This window comes from Urtica dioica, unplaced genomic scaffold (genome assembly GCF_054948205.1).
Source record: "Urtica dioica subsp. dioica isolate 48M unplaced genomic scaffold, U.dioica_male_clone48M_v1_H2 Urtica_dioica_male_H2_contig_17, whole genome shotgun sequence".
Taxonomy (NCBI): Eukaryota; Viridiplantae; Streptophyta; class Magnoliopsida; order Rosales; family Urticaceae; genus Urtica; species Urtica dioica.
The window spans coordinates 249,769-265,000 of NW_028297219.1; the positions used below are offsets into that span (position 1 = coordinate 249,769).

Genomic DNA, 15,232 nt, shown 5'->3' on the forward strand with positions numbered 1-15,232 from the left:
GAATTCATATATTTTATGTGATTTTTGGTGCACCGAAGACGTAGTTATGGCTTTTGGGAGTCGCGGCGTTGATTCTTATATAGATAATGCGCGCTAATGCTTGCGGATGCGATCATACCAGCACTAATGCACCGGATCCCATCAGAACTCCGAAGTTAAGCGTGCTTGGGCGAGAGTAGTACTAGGATGGGTGACCTCCTGGGAAGTCCTCGTGTTGCATCCCTCTTTTTTTGCGAATTATTTTTGTCGGAGGCCGAAACGTTGGAATTTCACCAAAAATCGCTCCGAGTCTTGTTCAACTGCCCGTTTACGCTTACAATTCACCGGTGAAAGTCGAAATTCCGGACCGAGGGCGAAATTTACGATTTTACCCTTCCCCCGTTCACCTTGTCGGAATTTCGCCGATCACTCTTCCGAAACCGTCCCAACGCGAAGATCGCGAAAAGTTATTAGGAATTCATATATTTTATGTGATTTTTGGTGCACCGAAGACGTAGTTATGACTTTTGGGAGTCGCGGCGTTGATTCTTATATAGATAATGCGCGCTAATGCTTGCGGATGCGATCATACCAGCACTAATGCACCGGATCCCATCAGAACTCCGAAGTTAAGCGTGCTTGGGCGAGAGTAGTACTAGGATGGGTGACCTCCTGGGAAGTCCTCGTGTTGCATCCCTCTTTTTTTGCGAATTATTTTTTTCGGAGGCCGAAACGATGGAATTTCACCAAAAATCGCTCCGAGCCTTGTTCAAATGCCCGTTTACGCATACAATTCACCGGTGAAAGTCGAAATTCCGGACCGAGGGCGAAATTTATGATTTTACCCTTCCCCCGTTCACCTTGTCGGAATTTCGCCGATCACTCTTCCGAAACCATCCCAACGCGAAGATCGCGAAAAGTTATTAGGAATTCATATATTTTATGTGATTTTTGGTGCACCGAAGACGTAGTTATGGCTTTTGGGAGTCGCGGCGTTGATTCTTATATAGATAATGCGCGCTAATGCTTGCGGATGCGATCATACCAGCACTAATGCACCGGATCCCATCAGAACTCCGAAGTTAAGCGTGCTTGGGCGAGAGTAGTACTAGGATGGGTGACCTCCTGGGAAGTCCTCGTGTTGCATCCCTCTTTTTTTGCGAATTATTTTTGTCGGAGGCCGAAACGTTGGAATTTCACCAAAAATCGCTCCGAGTCTTGTTCAAATGCCCGTTTACGCTTACAATTCACCGGTGAAAGTCGAAATTCCGGACCGAGGGCGAAATTTACGATTTTACCCTTCCCCCGTTCACCTTGTCGGAATTTCGCCGATCACTCTTCCGAAACCGTCCCAACGCGAAGATCGCGAAAAGTTATTAGGAATTCATATATTTTATGTGATTTTTGGTGCACCGAAGACGTAGTTATGGCTTTTGGGAGTCGCGGCGTTGATTCTTATATAGATAATGCGCGCTAATGCTTGCGGATGCGATCATACCAGCACTAATGCACCGGATCCCATCAGAACTCCGAAGTTAAGCGTGCTTGGGCGAGAGTAGTACTAGGATGGGTGACCTCCTGGGAAGTCCTCGTGTTGCATCCCTCTTTTTTTGCGAATTATTTTTTTCGGAGGCCGAAACGATGGAATTTCACCAAAAATCGCTCCGAGCCTTGTTCAAATGCCCGTTTACGCATACAATTCACCGGTGAAAGTCGAAATTCCAGACCGAGGGCGAAATTTATGATTTTACCCTTCCCCCGTTCACCTTGTCGGAATTTCGCCGATCACTCTTCCGAAACCGTCCCAACGCGAAGATCGCGAAAAGTTATTAGGAATTCATATATTTTATGTGATTTTTGGTGCACCGAAGACGTAGTTATGGCTTTTGGGAATCGCGGCGTTGATTCTTATATATATAATGCGCGCTAATGCTTGCGGATGCGATCATACCAGCACTAATGCACCGGATCCCATCAGAACTCCGAAGTTAAGCTTGCTTGGGCGAGAGTAGTACTAGGATGGGTGACCTCCTGGGAAGTCCTCGTGTTGCATCCCTCTTTTTTTGCGAATTATTTTTGTCGGAGGCCGAAACGTTGGAATTTCACCAAAAATCGCTCCGAGTCTTGTTCAAATGCCCGTTTACGCTTACAATTCACCGGTGAAAGTCGAAATTCCGGACCGAGGGCGAAATTTACGATTTTACCCTTCCCCCGTTCACCTTGTCGGAATTTCGCCGATCACTCTTCCGAAACCGTCCCAACGCGAAGATCGCGAAAAGTTATTAGGAATTCATATATTTTATGTGATTTTTGGTGCACCGAAGACGTAGTTATGGCTTTTGGGAGTCGCGGCGTTGATTCTTATATAGATAATGCGCGCTAATGCTTGCGGATGCGATCATACCAGCACTAATGCACCGGATCCCATCAGAACTCCGAAGTTAAGCGTGCTTGGGCGAGAGTAGTACTAGGATGGGTGACCTCCTGGGAAGTCCTCGTGTTGCATCCCTCTTTTTTTGCGAATTATTTTTGTCGGAGGCCGAAACGTTGGAATTTCACCAAAAATCGCTCCGAGTCTTGTTCAACTGCCCGTTTACGCTTACAATTCACCGGTGAAAGTCGAAATTCCGGACCGAGGGCGAAATTTACGATTTTACCCTTCCCCCGTTCACCTTGTCGGAATTTCGCCGATCACTCTTCCGAAACCGTCCCAACGCGAAGATCGCGAAAAGTTATTAGGAATTCATATATTTTATGTGATTTTTGGTGCACCGAAGACGTAGTTATGACTTTTGGGAGTCGCGGCGTTGATTCTTATATAGATAATGCGCGCTAATGCTTGCGGATGCGATCATACCAGCACTAATGCACCGGATCCCATCAGAACTCCGAAGTTAAGCGTGCTTGGGCGAGAGTAGTACTAGGATGGGTGACCTCCTGGGAAGTCCTCGTGTTGCATCCCTCTTCTTTTGCGAATTATTTTTTTCGGAGGCCGAAACGATGGAATTTCACCAAAAATCGCTCCGAGCCTTGTTCAAATGCCTGTTTACGCATACAATTCACCGGTGAAAGTCGAAATTCCGGACCGAGGGCGAAATTTACGATTTTACCCTTCCCCCGTTCACCTTGTCGGAATTTCGCCGATCACTCTTCCGAAACCGTCCCAACGCGAAGATCGCGAAAAGTTATTAGGAATTCATATATTTTATGTGATTTTTGGTGCACCGAAGACGTAATTATGGCTTTTGGGAGTCGCGGCGTTGATTCTTATATAGATAATGCGCGCTAATGCTTGCGGATGCGATCATACCAGCACTAATGCACCGGATCCCATCAGAACTCCGAAGTTAAGCGTGCTTGGGCGAGAGTAGTACTAGGATGGGTGACCTCCTGGGAAGTCCTCGTGTTGCATCCCTCTTTTTTTGCGAATTATTTTTGTCGGAGGCCGAAACGTTGGAATTTCACCAAAAATCGCTCCGAGTCTTGTTCAAATGCCCGTTTACGCATACAATTCACCGGTGAAAGTCGAAATTCCGGACCGAGGGCGAATTTACGATTTTACCCTTCCCCCGTTCACATTGTCGGAATTTCGCCGATCACTCTTCCGAAACCGTCCCAACGCGAAGATCGCGAAAAGTTATTAGGAATTCATATATTTTATGTGATTTTTGGTGCACCGAAGACGTAGTTATGGCTTTCGGGAGTCGCGGCGTTGATTCTTATATAGATAATGCGCGCTAATGCTTGCGGATGCGATCATACCAGCACTAATGCACCGGATCTCATCAGAACTCCGAAGTTAAGCGTGCTTGGGCGAGAGTAGTACTAGGATGGGTGACCTCCTGGGAAGTCCTCGTGTTGCATCCCTCTTTTTTTGCGAATTATTTTTTTCGGAGGCCGAAACGTTGGAATTTCACCAAAAATCGCTCCGAGTCTTGTTCAAAGGCCCGTTTACGCTTACAATTCACCGGTGAAAGTCGAAATTCCGGACCGAGGGCGAAATTTACGATTTTACCCTTCCCCCGTTCACCTTGTCGGAATTTCGCCGATCACTCTTCCGAAACCGTCCCAACGCGAAGATCGCGAAAAGTTATTAGGAATTCATATATTTTATGTGATTTTTGGTGCACCGAAGACGTAGTTATGGCTTTTGGGAGTCGCGGCGTTGATTCTTATATAGATAATGCGCGCTAATGCTTGCGGATGCGATCATACCAGCACTAATGCACCGGATCCCATCAGAACTCCGAAGTTAAGCGTGCTTGGGCGAGAGTAGTACTAGGATGGGTGACCTCCTGGGAAGTCCTCGTGTTGCATCCCTCTTTTTTTTGCGAATTATTTTTTTCGGAGGCCGAAACGATGGAATTTCACCAAAAATCGCTCCGAGCCTTGTTCAAATGCCCGTTTACGCATACAATTCACCGGTGAAAGTCGAAATTCCGGACCGAGGGCGAAATTTACGATTTTACCCTTCCCCCGTTCACCTTGTCGGAATTTCGCCGATCACTCTTCCGAAACCGTCCCAACGCGAAGATCGCGAAAAGTTATTAGGAATTCATATATTTTATGTGATTTTTGGTGCACCGAAGACGTAGTTATGGCTTTTGGGAATCGCGGCGTTGATTCTTATATAGATAATGCTCGCTAATGCTTGCGGATGCGATCATACCAGCACTAATGCACCGGATCCCATCAGAACTCCGAAGTTAGGCTTGCTTGGGCGAGAGTAGTACTAGGATGGGTGACCTCCTGGGAAGTCCTCGTGTTGCATCCCTCTTTTTTTGCGAATTATTTTTGTCGGAGGCCGAAACGTTGGAATTTCACCAAAAATCGCTCCGAGTCTTGTTCAAATGCCCGTTTACGCTTACAATTCACCGGTGAAAGTCGAAATTCCGGACCGAGGGCGAAATTTACGATTTTACCCTTCCCCCGTTCACCTTGTCGGAATTTCGCCGATCACTCTTCCGAAACCGTCCCAACGCGAAGATCGCGAAAAGTTATTAGGAATTCATATATTTTATGTGATTTTTGGTGCACCGAAGACGTAGTTATGGCTTTCGGGAGTCGCGGCGTTGATTCTTATATAGATAATGCGCGCTAATGCTTGCGGATGCGATCATACCAGCACTAATGCACCGGATCCCATCAGAACTCCGAAGTTAAGCGTGATTGGGCGAGAGTAGTACTAGGATGGGTGACCTCCTGGGAAGTCCTCGTGTTGCATCCCTCTTTTTTTGCGAATTATTTTTTTCGGAGGCCGAAACGATGGAATTTCACCAAAAATCGCTCCGAGCCTTGTTCAAATGCCCGTTTACGCATACAATTCACCAGTGAAAGTCGAAATTTCGGACCGAGGGCGAAATTTACGATTTTACCCTTCCCCCGTTCACCTTGTCGGAATTTCGCCGATCACTCTTCCGAAACCGTCCCAACGCGAAGATCGCGAAAAGTTATTAGGAATTCATATATTTTATGTGATTTTTGGTGCACCGAAGACGTAGTTATGGCTTTTGGGAAACGCGGCGTTGATTCTTATATAGATAATGCTCGCTAATGCTTGCGGATGCGATCATACCAGCACTAATGCACCGGATCCCATCAGAACTCCGAAGTTAAGCTTGCTTGGGCGAGAGTAGTACTAGGATGGGTGACCTCCTGGGAAGTCCTCGTGTTGCATCCCTCTTTTTTTGCGAATTATTTTTGTCGGAGGCCAAAACGTTGGAATTTCACCAAAAATCGCTCCGAGTCTTGTTCAAATGCCCGTTTACGCTTACAATTCACCGGTGAAAGTCGAAATTCCGGACCGAGGGCAAAATTTACGATTTTACCCTTCCCCCGTTCACCTTGTCGGAATTTCGCCGATCACTCTTCCGAAACCGTCCCAACGCGAAGATCGCGAAAAGTTATTAGGAATTCATATATTTTATGTGATTTTTGGTGCACCGAAGACGTAGTTATGGCTTTTGGGAGTCGCGGCGTTGATTCTTATATAGATAATGCGCGCTAATGCTTGCGGATGCGATCATACCAGCACTAATGCACCGGATCCCATCAGAACTCCGAAGTTAAGCGTGCTTGGGCGAGAGTAGTACTAGGATGGGTGACCTCCTGGGAAGTCCTCGTGTTGCATCCATCTTTTTTTGCGAATTATTTTTTTCGGAGGCCGAAACGATGGAATTTCACCAAAAATCGCTCCGAGCGTTGTTCAAATGCCCGTTTACGCATACAATTCACCGGTGAAAGTCGAAATTCCGGACCGAGGGCGAAATTTACGATTTTACCCTTCCCCCGTTCACCTTGTCGGAATTTCGCCGATCACTCTTCCGAAACCGTCCCAACGCGAAGATCGCGAAAAGTTATTAGGAATTCATATATTTTATGTGATTTTTGGTGCACCGAAGACGTAGTTATGGCTTTTGGGAGTCGCGGCGTTGATTCTTATATAGATAATGCGCGCTAATGCTTGCGGATGCGATCATACAAGCACTAATGCACCGGATCCCATCAGAACTCCGAAGTTAAGCGTGCTTGGGCGATAGTAGTACTAGGATGGGTGACCTCCTGGGAAGTCCTCGTGTTGCATCCCTCTTTTTTTGCGAATTATTTTTTTCGGAGGCCGAAACGTTGGAATTTCACCAAAAATCGCTCCGAGCCTTGTTCAAATGCCCGTTTACGCTTACAATTCACCGGTGAAAGTCGAAATTCCGGACCGAGGGCGAAATTTACGATTTTACCCTTCCCCCGTTCACCTTGTCGGAATTTCGCCGATCACTCTTCTGAAACCGTCCCAACGCGAAGATCGCGAAAAGTTATTAGGAATTCATATATTTTATGTGATTTTTGGTGCACCGAAGACGTAGTTATGGCTTTCGGGAGTCGCGGCGTTGATTCTTATATAGATAATGCGCGCTAATGCTTGCAGATGCGATCATACCAGCACTAATGCACCGGATCTCATCAGAACTCCGAAGTTAAGCGTGCTTGGGCGAGAGTAGTACTAGGATGGGTGACCTCCTGGGAAGTCCTCGTGTTGCATCCCTCTTTTTTTGCGAATTATTTTTTTCGGAGGCCGAAACGTTGGAATTTCACCAAAAATCGCTCCGAGTCTTGTTCAAAGGCCCGTTTACGCTTACAATTCACCGGTGAAAGTCGAAATTCCGGACCGAGGGCGAAATTTACGATTTTACCCTTCCCCCGTTCACCTTGTCGGAATTTCGCCGATCACTCTTCCGAAACCGTCCCAACGCGAAGATCGCGAAAAGTTATTAGGAATTCATATATTTTATGTGATTTTTGGTGCACCGAAGACGTAGTTATGGCTTTTGGGAGTCGCGGCGTTGATTCTTATATAGATAATGCGCGCTAATGCTTGCGGATGCGATCATACCAGCACTAATGCACCGGATCCCATCAGAACTCCGAAGTTAAGCGTGCTTGGGCGAGAGTAGTACTAGGATGGGTGACCTCCTGGGAAGTCCTCGTGTTGCATCCCTCTTTTTTTGCGAATTATTTTTTTCGGAGGCCGAAACGATGGAATTTCACCAAAAATCGCTCCGAGCCTTGTTCAAATGCCCGTTTACGCTTACAATTCACCGGTGAAAGTCGAAATTCCGGACCGAGGGCGAAATTTACGATTTTACCCTTCCCCCGTTCACCTTGTCGGAATTTCGCCGATCACTCTTCCGAAACCGTCCCAACGCGAAGATCGCGAAAAGTTATTAGGAATTCATATATTTTATGTGATTTTTGGTGCACCGAAGACGTAGTTATGGCTTTTGGGAGTCGCGGCGTTGATTCTTATATAGATAATGCGCGCTAATGCTTGCGGATGCGATCATACCAGCACTAATGCACCGGATCCCATCAGAACTCCGAAGTTAAGCGTGCTTGGGCGAGAGTAGTACTAGGATGGGTGACCTCCTGGGAAGTCCTCGTGTTGCATCCCTCTTCTTTTGCGAATTATTTTTTTCGGAGGCCGAAACGTTGGAATTTCACCAAAAATCGCTCCGAGCCTTGTTCAAATGCCCGTTTACGCTTACAATTCACCGGTGAAAGTCGAAATTCCGGACCGAGGGCGAAATTTACGATTTTACCCTTCCCCCGTTCACCTTGTCGGAATTTCGCCGATCACTCTTCCGAAACCGTCCCAACGCGAAGATCGCGAAAAGTTATTAGGAATTCATATATTTTATGTGATTTTTGGTGCACCGAAGACGTAGTTATGGCTTTTGGGAGTCGCGGCGTTGATTCTTATATAGATAATGCGCGCTAATGCTTGCGGATGCGATCATACCAGCACTAATGCACCGGATCCCATCAGAACTCCGAAGTTAAGCGTGCTTGGGCGAGAGTAGTACTAGGATGGGTGACCTCCTGGGAAGTCCTCGTGTTGCATCCCTCTTTTTTTGCGAATTATTTTTTTCGGAGGCCGAAACGATGGAATTTCACCAAAAATCGCTCCGAGCCTTGTTCAAATGCCCGTTTACGCTTACAATTCACCGGTGAAAGTCGAAATTCCGGACCGAGGGCGAAATTTACGATTTTACCCTTCCCCCGTTCACCTTGTCGGAATTTCGCCGATCACTCTTCCGAAACCGTCCCAACGCGAAGATCGCGAAAAGTTATTAGGAATTCATATATTTTATGTGATTTTTGGTGCACCGAAGACGTAGTTATGGCTTTTGGGAGTCGCGGCGTTGATTCTTATATAGATAATGCGCGCTAATGCTTGCGGATGCGATCATACCAGCACTAATGCACCGGATCCCATCAGAACTCCGAAGTTAAGCGTGCTTGGGCGAGAGTAGTACTAGGATGGGTGACCTCGTGGGAAGTCCTCGTGTTGCATCCCTCTTTTTTTGCGAATTATTTTTTTCGGAGGCCGAAACGATGGAATTTCACCAAAAATCGCTCCGAGCCTTGTTCAAATGCCCGTTTACGCATACAATTCACCGGTGAAAGTCGAAATTCCGGACCGAGGGCGAAATTTACGATTTTACCCTTCCCCCGTTCACCTTGTCGGAATTTCGCCGATCACTCTTCCGAAACCGTCCCAACGCGAAGATCGCGAAAAGTTATTAGGAATTCATATATTTTATGTGATTTTTGGTGCACCGAAGACGTAGTTATGGCTTTCGGGAGTCGCGGCGTTGATTCTTATATAGATAATGCGCGCTAATGCTTGCGGATGCGATCATACCAGCACTAATGCACCGGATCTCATCAGAACTCCGAAGTTAAGCGTGCTTGGGCGAGAGTAGTACTAGGATGGGTGACCTCCTGGGAAGTCCTCGTGTTGCATCCCTCTTTTTTTGCGAATTATTTTTGTCGGAGGCCGAAACGTTGGAATTTCACCAAAAATCGCTCCGAGTCTTGTTCAAAGGCCCGTTTACGCTTACAATTCACCGGTGAAAGTCGAAATTCCGGACCGAGGGCGAAATTTACGATTTTACCCTTCCCCCGTTCACCTTGTCGGAATTTCGCCGATCACTCTTCCGAAACCGTCCCAACGCGAAGATCGCGAAAAGTTATTAGGAATTCATATATTTTATGTGATTTTTGGTGCACCGAAGACGTAGTTATGACTTTTGGGAGTCGCGGCGTTGATTCTTATATAGATAATGCGCGCTAATGCTTGCGGATGCGATCATACCAGCACTAATGCACCGGATCCCATCAGAACTCCGAAGTTAAGCGTGCTTGGGCGAGAGTAGTACTAGGATGGGTGACCTCCTGGGAAGTCCTCGTGTTGCATCCCTCTTTTTTTGCGAATTATTTTTTTCAGAGGCCGAAACGATGGAATTTCACCAAAAATCGCTCCGAGCCTTGTTCAAATGCCCGTTTACGCATACAATTCACCGGTGAAAGTCGAAATTCCGGACCGAGGGCGAAATTTACGATTTTACCCTTCCCCCGTTCACCTTGTCGGAATTTCGCCGATCACTCTTCCGAAACCGTCCCAACGCGAAGATCGCGAAAAGTTATTAGGAATTCATATATTTTATGTGATTTTTGGTGCACCGAAGACGTAGTTATGGCTTTTGGGAATCGCGGCGTTGATTCTTATATAGATAATGCGCGCTAATGCTTGCGGATGCGATCATACCAGCACTAATGCACCGGATCCCATCAGAACTCCGAAGTTAAGCTTGCTTGGGCGAGAGTAGTACTAGGATGGGTGACCTCCTGGGAAGTCCTCGTGTTGCATCCCTCTTTTTTTGCGAATTATTTTTTTCGGAGGCCGAAACGATGGAATTTCACCAAAAATCGCTCCGAGCCTTGTTCAAATGCCCGTTTACGCTTACAATTCACCGGTGAAAGTCGAAATTCCGGACCGAGGGCGAAATTTACGATTTTACCCTTCCCCCGTTCACCTTGTCGGAATTTCGCCGATCACTCTTCCGAAACCGTCCCAACGCGAAGATCGCGAAAAGTTATTAGGAATTCATATATTTTATGTGATTTTTGGTGCACCGAAGACGTAGTTATGGCTTTTGGGAGTCGCGGCGTTGATTCTTATATAGATAATGCGCGCTAATGCTTGCGGATGCGATCATACCAGCACTAATGCACCGGATCCCATCAGAACTCCGAAGTTAAGCGTGCTTGGGCGAGAGTAGTACTAGGATGGGTGACCTCGTGGGAAGTCCTCGTGTTGCATCCCTCTTTTTTTGCGAATTATTTTTTTCGGAGGCCGAAACGATGGAATTTCACCAAAAATCGCTCCGAGCCTTGTTCAAATGCCCGTTTACGCATACAATTCACCGGTGAAAGTCGAAATTCCGGACCGAGGGCGAAATTTACGATTTTACCCTTCCCCCGTTCACCTTGTCGGAATTTCGCCGATCACTCTTCCGAAACCGTCCCAACGCGAAGATCGCGAAAAGTTATTAGGAATTCATATATTTTATGTGATTTTTGGTGCACCGAAGACGTAGTTATGGCTTTCGGGAGTCGCGGCGTTGATTCTTATATAGATAATGCGCGCTAATGCTTGCGGATGCGATCATACCAGCACTAATGCACCGGATCTCATCAGAACTCCGAAGTTAAGCGTGCTTGGGCGAGAGTAGTACTAGGATGGGTGACCTCCTGGGAAGTCCTCGTGTTGCATCCCTCTTTTTTTGCGAATTATTTTTGTCGGAGGCCGAAACGTTGGAATTTCACCAAAAATCGCTCCGAGTCTTGTTCAAAGGCCCGTTTACGCTTACAATTCACCGGTGAAAGTCGAAATTCCGGACCGAGGGCGAAATTTACGATTTTACCCTTCCCCCGTTCACCTTGTCGGAATTTCGCCGATCACTCTTCCGAAACCGTCCCAACGCGAAGATCGCGAAAAGTTATTAGGAATTCATATATTTTATGTGATTTTTGGTGCACCGAAGACGTAGTTATGGCTTTTGGGAGTCGCGGCGTTGATTCTTATATAGATAATGCGCGCTAATGCTTGCGGATGCGATCATACCAGCACTAATGCACCGGATCCCATCAGAACTCCGAAGTTAAGCGTGCTTGGGCGAGAGTAGTACTAGGATGGGTGACCTCCTGGGAAGTCCTCGTGTTGCATCCCTCTTTTTTTGCGAATTATTTTTTTCGGAGGCCGAAACGATGGAATTTCACCAAAAATCGCTCCGAGCCTTGTTCAAATGCCCGTTTACGCATACAATTCACCGGTGAAAGTCGAAATTCCGGACCGAGGGCGAAATTTACGATTTTACCCTTCCCCCGTTCACCTTGTCGGAATTTCGCCGATCACTCTTCCGAAACCGTCCCAACGCGAAGATCGCGAAAAGTTATTAGGAATTCATATATTTTATGTGATTTTTGGTGCACCGAAGACGTAGTTATGGCTTTTGGGAATCGCGGCGTTGATTCTTATATAGATAATGCGCGCTAATGCTTGCGGATGCGATCATACCAGCACTAATGCACCGGATCCCATCAGAACTCCGAAGTTAAGCTTGCTTGGGCGAGAGTAGTACTAGGATGGGTGACCTCCTGGGAAGTCCTCGTGTTGCATCCCTCTTTTTTTGCGAATTATTTTTGTCGGAGGCCGAAACGTTGGAATTTCACCAAAAATCGCTCCGAGTCTTGTTCAAATGCCCGTTTACGCTTACAATTCACCGGTGAAAGTCGAAATTCCGGACCGAGGGTGAAATTTACGATTTTACCCTTCCCCCGTTCACCTTGTCGGAATTTCGCCGATCACTCTTCCGAAACCGTCCCAACGCGAAGATCGCGAAAAGTTATTAGGAATTCATATATTTTATGTGATTTTTGGTGCACCGAAGACGTAGTTATGGCTTTTGGGAGTCGCGGCGTTGATTCTTATATAGATAATGCGCGCTAATGCTTGCGGATGCGATCATACCAGCACTAATGCACCGGATCCCATCAGAACTCCGAAGTTAAGCGTGCTTGGGCGAGAGTAGTACTAGGATGGGTGACCTCCTGGGAAGTCCTCGTGTTGCATCCCTCTTTTTTTGCGAATTATTTTTTTCGGAGGCCGAAACGATGGAATTTCACCAAAAATCGCTCCGAGCCTTGTTCAAATGCCCGTTTACGCTTACAATTCACCGGTGAAAGTCGAAATTCCGGACCGAGGGCGAAATTTACGATTTTACCCTTCCCCCGTTCACCTTGTCGGAATTTCGCCGATCACTCTTCCGAAACCGTCCCAACGCGAAGATCGCGAAAAGTTATTAGGAATTCATATATTTTATGTGATTTTTGGTGCACCGAAGACGTAGTTATGGCTTTTGGGAGTCGCGGCGTTGATTCTTATATAGATAATGCGCGCTAATGCTTGCGGATGCGATCATACCAGCACTAATGCACCGGATCCCATCAGAACTCCGAAGTTAAGCGTGCTTGGGCGAGAGTAGTACTAGGATGGGTGACCTCCTGGGAAGTCCTCGTGTTGCATCCCTCTTTTTTTGCGAATTATTTTTTTCGGAGGCCGAAACGTTGGAATTTCACCAAAAATCGCTCCGATCCTTGTTCAAATGCCCGTTTACGCTTACAATTCACCGGTGAAAGTCGAAATTCCGGACCGAGGGCGAAATTTACGATTTTACCCTTCCCCCGTTCACCTTGTCGGAATTTCGCCGATCACTCTTCCGAAACCGTCCCAACGCGAAGATCGCGAAAAGTTATTAGGAATTCATATATTTTATGTGATTTTTAGTGCACCGAAGACGTAGTTACGGCTTTTGGGAGTCGCGGCGTTGATTCTTATATAGATAATGCGCGCTAATGCTTGCGGATGCGATCATACCAGCACTAATGCACCGGATCCCATCAGAACTCCGAAGTTAAGCGTGCTTGGGCGAGAGTAGTACTAGGATGGGTGACCTCCTGGGAAGTCCTCGTGTTGCATCCCTCTTTTTTTGCGAATTATTTTTGTCGGAGGCCGAAACGTTGGAATTTCACCAAAAATCGCTCCGAGCCCGTTTACGCTTACAATTCACCGGTGAAAGTCGAAATTCCGGACCGAGGGCGAATTTTACGATTTTACCCTTCCCCCGTTCACCTTGTCGGAATTTCGCCGATCACTCTTCCGAAACCGTCCCAACGCGAAGATCGCGAAAAGTTACTAGGAATTCATATATTTTATGTGATTTTTGGTGCACCGAAGTGGTAGTTATGGCTTTTGGGAGTCGCGGCGTTGATTCTTATATAGATAATGCGCGCTAATGCTTGCGGATGCGATCATACCAGCACTAATGCACCGGATCCCATCAGAACTCCGAAGTTAAGCGTGCTTGGGCGAGAGTAGTACTAGGATGGGTGACCTCCTGGGAAGTCCTCGTGTTGCATCCCTCTTTTTTTGCGAATTATTTTTTTCGGAGACCGAAACGTTGGATTTTCACCAAAAATCGCTCCGAGCCTTGTTCAAATGCCCGTTTACGCTTACAATTCACCGGTGAAAGTCGAAATTCCGGACCGAGGGCGAAATTTACGATTTTACCCTTCCCCCGTTCACCTTTTCGGAATTTCGCCGATCACTCTTCCGAAGCCGTCCCAACGCGAAGATCGCGAAAAGTTATTAGGAATTCATATATTTTATGTGATTTTTGGTGCACCGAAGACGTAGTTATGGCTTTTGGGAGTCGCGGCGTTGATTCTTATATAGATAATGCGCGCTAATGCTTGCGGATGCGATCATACCAGCACTAATGCACCGGATCCCATCAGAACTCCGAAGTTAAGCGTGCTTGGGCGAGAGTAGTACTAGGATGGGTGACCTCCTGGGAAGTCCTCGTGTTGCATCCCTCTTTTTTTGCGAATTCTTTTTGTCGGAGGCCGAAACGTTGGAATTTCACCAAAAATCGCTCCGAGTCTTGTTCAACTGCCCGTTTACGCTTACAATTCACCGGTGAAAGTCGAAATTCCGGACCGAGGGCGAAATTTACGATTTTACCCTTCCCCCGTTCACCTTGTCGGAATTTCGCCGATCACTCTTCCGAAACCGTCCCAACGCGAAGATCGCGAAAAGTTATTAGGAATTCATATATTTTATGTGATTTTTGGTGCACCGAAGACGTAGTTATGACTTTTGGGAGTCGCGGAGTTGATTATTATATAGATAATGCGCGCTAATGCTTGCGGATGCGATCATACCAGCACTAATGCACCGGATCCCATCAGAACTCCGAAGTTAAGCGTGCTTGGGCGAGAGTAGTACTAGGATGGGTGACCTCCTGGGAAGTCCTCGTGTTGCATCCCTCTTTTTTTGCGAATTATTTTTTTCGGAGGCCGAAACGTTGGAATTTCACCAAAAATCGCTCCGAGCCTTGTTCAAATGCCCGTTTACGCTTACAATTCACCGGTGAAAGTCGAAATTCCGGACCGAGGGCGAAATTTACGATTTTACCCTTCCCCCGTTCACCTTGTCGGAATTTCGCCGATCACTCTTCCGAAACCGTCGCAACGCGAAGATCGCGAAAAGTTATTAGGAATTCATATATTTTATGTGATTTTTGGTGCACCGAAGACGTAGTTATGGCTTTTGGGAGTCGCGGCGTTGATTCTTATATAGATAATGCGCGCTAATGCTTGCGGATGCGATCATACCAGCACTAATGCACCGGATCCCATCAGAACTCCGAAGTTAAGCGTGCTTGGGCGAGAGTAGTACTAGGATGGGTGACCTCCTGGGAAGTCCTCGTGTTGCATCCCTCTTTTTTTGCGAATTATTTTTTTCGGAGGCCGAAACGATTTAATTTCACCAAAAATCGCTCCGAGCCTTGTT

At 46.8% G+C, this 15,232-nt stretch overlaps 34 non-coding genes across 34 annotated transcripts; all 34 read left to right on the plus strand.

Moving 5' to 3' along the window:
• Positions 1-104: 104 nt before the first annotated feature.
• LOC149376880 (5S ribosomal RNA) lies at positions 105-223 on the plus strand. The gene has a single exon (XR_016295047.1). It is a non-coding gene; the product is annotated as a 5S ribosomal RNA (ribosomal RNA).
• Positions 224-557: 334 nt separating this feature from the next.
• On the plus strand, positions 558-676 carry LOC149376881 (5S ribosomal RNA). Its single transcript, XR_016295048.1, has one exon. It is a non-coding gene; the product is annotated as a 5S ribosomal RNA (ribosomal RNA).
• A 334-nt stretch (positions 677-1,010) lies between these two features.
• LOC149376882 (5S ribosomal RNA) lies at positions 1,011-1,129 on the plus strand. The gene has a single exon (XR_016295050.1). It is a non-coding gene; the product is annotated as a 5S ribosomal RNA (ribosomal RNA).
• Positions 1,130-1,463: 334 nt separating this feature from the next.
• On the plus strand, positions 1,464-1,582 carry LOC149376883 (5S ribosomal RNA). The gene has a single exon (XR_016295051.1). It is a non-coding gene; the product is annotated as a 5S ribosomal RNA (ribosomal RNA).
• A 334-nt stretch (positions 1,583-1,916) lies between these two features.
• On the plus strand, positions 1,917-2,035 carry LOC149376884 (5S ribosomal RNA). Its single transcript, XR_016295221.1, has one exon. It is a non-coding gene; the product is annotated as a 5S ribosomal RNA (ribosomal RNA).
• A 334-nt stretch (positions 2,036-2,369) lies between these two features.
• Positions 2,370-2,488, plus strand: LOC149376885 (5S ribosomal RNA). Its single transcript, XR_016295053.1, has one exon. It is a non-coding gene; the product is annotated as a 5S ribosomal RNA (ribosomal RNA).
• A 334-nt stretch (positions 2,489-2,822) lies between these two features.
• LOC149376886 (5S ribosomal RNA) lies at positions 2,823-2,941 on the plus strand. Its single transcript, XR_016295054.1, has one exon. It is a non-coding gene; the product is annotated as a 5S ribosomal RNA (ribosomal RNA).
• A 334-nt stretch (positions 2,942-3,275) lies between these two features.
• LOC149376887 (5S ribosomal RNA) lies at positions 3,276-3,394 on the plus strand. Its single transcript, XR_016295055.1, has one exon. It is a non-coding gene; the product is annotated as a 5S ribosomal RNA (ribosomal RNA).
• A 333-nt stretch (positions 3,395-3,727) lies between these two features.
• LOC149376888 (5S ribosomal RNA) lies at positions 3,728-3,846 on the plus strand. The gene has a single exon (XR_016295160.1). It is a non-coding gene; the product is annotated as a 5S ribosomal RNA (ribosomal RNA).
• Positions 3,847-4,180: 334 nt separating this feature from the next.
• On the plus strand, positions 4,181-4,299 carry LOC149376889 (5S ribosomal RNA). Its single transcript, XR_016295056.1, has one exon. It is a non-coding gene; the product is annotated as a 5S ribosomal RNA (ribosomal RNA).
• A 335-nt stretch (positions 4,300-4,634) lies between these two features.
• Positions 4,635-4,753, plus strand: LOC149376890 (5S ribosomal RNA). The gene has a single exon (XR_016294806.1). It is a non-coding gene; the product is annotated as a 5S ribosomal RNA (ribosomal RNA).
• Positions 4,754-5,087: 334 nt separating this feature from the next.
• Positions 5,088-5,206, plus strand: LOC149376891 (5S ribosomal RNA). The gene has a single exon (XR_016295225.1). It is a non-coding gene; the product is annotated as a 5S ribosomal RNA (ribosomal RNA).
• Positions 5,207-5,540: 334 nt separating this feature from the next.
• On the plus strand, positions 5,541-5,659 carry LOC149376892 (5S ribosomal RNA). The gene has a single exon (XR_016295222.1). It is a non-coding gene; the product is annotated as a 5S ribosomal RNA (ribosomal RNA).
• A 334-nt stretch (positions 5,660-5,993) lies between these two features.
• LOC149376893 (5S ribosomal RNA) lies at positions 5,994-6,112 on the plus strand. The gene has a single exon (XR_016295107.1). It is a non-coding gene; the product is annotated as a 5S ribosomal RNA (ribosomal RNA).
• Positions 6,113-6,446: 334 nt separating this feature from the next.
• Positions 6,447-6,565, plus strand: LOC149376894 (5S ribosomal RNA). The gene has a single exon (XR_016294844.1). It is a non-coding gene; the product is annotated as a 5S ribosomal RNA (ribosomal RNA).
• A 334-nt stretch (positions 6,566-6,899) lies between these two features.
• LOC149376895 (5S ribosomal RNA) lies at positions 6,900-7,018 on the plus strand. The gene has a single exon (XR_016295254.1). It is a non-coding gene; the product is annotated as a 5S ribosomal RNA (ribosomal RNA).
• A 334-nt stretch (positions 7,019-7,352) lies between these two features.
• Positions 7,353-7,471, plus strand: LOC149376896 (5S ribosomal RNA). The gene has a single exon (XR_016295057.1). It is a non-coding gene; the product is annotated as a 5S ribosomal RNA (ribosomal RNA).
• Positions 7,472-7,805: 334 nt separating this feature from the next.
• On the plus strand, positions 7,806-7,924 carry LOC149376897 (5S ribosomal RNA). Its single transcript, XR_016295058.1, has one exon. It is a non-coding gene; the product is annotated as a 5S ribosomal RNA (ribosomal RNA).
• Positions 7,925-8,258: 334 nt separating this feature from the next.
• LOC149376898 (5S ribosomal RNA) lies at positions 8,259-8,377 on the plus strand. The gene has a single exon (XR_016295059.1). It is a non-coding gene; the product is annotated as a 5S ribosomal RNA (ribosomal RNA).
• Positions 8,378-8,711: 334 nt separating this feature from the next.
• LOC149376899 (5S ribosomal RNA) lies at positions 8,712-8,830 on the plus strand. The gene has a single exon (XR_016295081.1). It is a non-coding gene; the product is annotated as a 5S ribosomal RNA (ribosomal RNA).
• A 334-nt stretch (positions 8,831-9,164) lies between these two features.
• Positions 9,165-9,283, plus strand: LOC149376900 (5S ribosomal RNA). Its single transcript, XR_016295161.1, has one exon. It is a non-coding gene; the product is annotated as a 5S ribosomal RNA (ribosomal RNA).
• A 334-nt stretch (positions 9,284-9,617) lies between these two features.
• On the plus strand, positions 9,618-9,736 carry LOC149376901 (5S ribosomal RNA). Its single transcript, XR_016295060.1, has one exon. It is a non-coding gene; the product is annotated as a 5S ribosomal RNA (ribosomal RNA).
• A 334-nt stretch (positions 9,737-10,070) lies between these two features.
• On the plus strand, positions 10,071-10,189 carry LOC149376902 (5S ribosomal RNA). The gene has a single exon (XR_016295223.1). It is a non-coding gene; the product is annotated as a 5S ribosomal RNA (ribosomal RNA).
• A 334-nt stretch (positions 10,190-10,523) lies between these two features.
• On the plus strand, positions 10,524-10,642 carry LOC149376903 (5S ribosomal RNA). The gene has a single exon (XR_016295082.1). It is a non-coding gene; the product is annotated as a 5S ribosomal RNA (ribosomal RNA).
• Positions 10,643-10,976: 334 nt separating this feature from the next.
• On the plus strand, positions 10,977-11,095 carry LOC149376904 (5S ribosomal RNA). The gene has a single exon (XR_016295162.1). It is a non-coding gene; the product is annotated as a 5S ribosomal RNA (ribosomal RNA).
• A 334-nt stretch (positions 11,096-11,429) lies between these two features.
• LOC149376905 (5S ribosomal RNA) lies at positions 11,430-11,548 on the plus strand. The gene has a single exon (XR_016295061.1). It is a non-coding gene; the product is annotated as a 5S ribosomal RNA (ribosomal RNA).
• A 334-nt stretch (positions 11,549-11,882) lies between these two features.
• On the plus strand, positions 11,883-12,001 carry LOC149376906 (5S ribosomal RNA). The gene has a single exon (XR_016295224.1). It is a non-coding gene; the product is annotated as a 5S ribosomal RNA (ribosomal RNA).
• Positions 12,002-12,335: 334 nt separating this feature from the next.
• LOC149376907 (5S ribosomal RNA) lies at positions 12,336-12,454 on the plus strand. Its single transcript, XR_016295062.1, has one exon. It is a non-coding gene; the product is annotated as a 5S ribosomal RNA (ribosomal RNA).
• Positions 12,455-12,788: 334 nt separating this feature from the next.
• Positions 12,789-12,907, plus strand: LOC149376908 (5S ribosomal RNA). Its single transcript, XR_016295064.1, has one exon. It is a non-coding gene; the product is annotated as a 5S ribosomal RNA (ribosomal RNA).
• A 334-nt stretch (positions 12,908-13,241) lies between these two features.
• LOC149376909 (5S ribosomal RNA) lies at positions 13,242-13,360 on the plus strand. The gene has a single exon (XR_016295065.1). It is a non-coding gene; the product is annotated as a 5S ribosomal RNA (ribosomal RNA).
• A 321-nt stretch (positions 13,361-13,681) lies between these two features.
• Positions 13,682-13,800, plus strand: LOC149376910 (5S ribosomal RNA). The gene has a single exon (XR_016295066.1). It is a non-coding gene; the product is annotated as a 5S ribosomal RNA (ribosomal RNA).
• Positions 13,801-14,134: 334 nt separating this feature from the next.
• LOC149376911 (5S ribosomal RNA) lies at positions 14,135-14,253 on the plus strand. Its single transcript, XR_016295067.1, has one exon. It is a non-coding gene; the product is annotated as a 5S ribosomal RNA (ribosomal RNA).
• Positions 14,254-14,587: 334 nt separating this feature from the next.
• On the plus strand, positions 14,588-14,706 carry LOC149376912 (5S ribosomal RNA). Its single transcript, XR_016295068.1, has one exon. It is a non-coding gene; the product is annotated as a 5S ribosomal RNA (ribosomal RNA).
• A 334-nt stretch (positions 14,707-15,040) lies between these two features.
• Positions 15,041-15,159, plus strand: LOC149376913 (5S ribosomal RNA). The gene has a single exon (XR_016295069.1). It is a non-coding gene; the product is annotated as a 5S ribosomal RNA (ribosomal RNA).
• The last annotated feature ends 73 nt before the right edge of the window (positions 15,160-15,232 follow it).